The sequence below is a fragment of the Trachymyrmex cornetzi genome, unplaced genomic scaffold (genome assembly GCF_001594075.2).
Source record: "Trachymyrmex cornetzi isolate Tcor2-1 unplaced genomic scaffold, Tcor1.1 scaffold1969, whole genome shotgun sequence".
Taxonomy (NCBI): domain Eukaryota; kingdom Metazoa; phylum Arthropoda; class Insecta; order Hymenoptera; family Formicidae; genus Trachymyrmex; species Trachymyrmex cornetzi.
Window position 1 is genome coordinate 89,537 of NW_017296601.1, and position 517 is coordinate 90,053.

Sequence of the window (517 nt, forward strand, 5' to 3'; positions counted from 1 at the left end):
GGGTGTCTAGGTGTTCGCCGTCGAGGAAGTGGGTGTCTAGGTGTCCGCCTTCGAGGAAATGGGTGTCTAGATGTTCGCCGTCAAAGAAATGGGTGTCTAGTTGTTTGCCGTCGAGGAAGTGGATATGTAGGTGTTTATAGTCGAGGAACTGAGTGTCTAGGATTTCGTTTACCGTCGGTTAGCTGAACGCAGCATAAAGTTTCAAGCATAAAATTATTCTTTTCAGATCCTGGTTAGAAGCTGTAAATAATGAGAAATGGTCTTGTTTTAAAACCGAAAAGTGACAGGGACAAAGAGAGTTTTAAGCCTCGCTTAAAATTAAAGTAACGTTGGTGCAACCGGGCTTTAGATTACAAATAAGTTAGAGGAATAAAAAGATCTTATCAATAGCTGATATTATTTTAATTAAGAACACATAGAGATATAGTAGTATTCCAACAACGAAAATATTAATAGCTGGACAGACATACAAAGTTATGAATGCTATATTTCATTATGATTCATGTGTCGAAGAGGG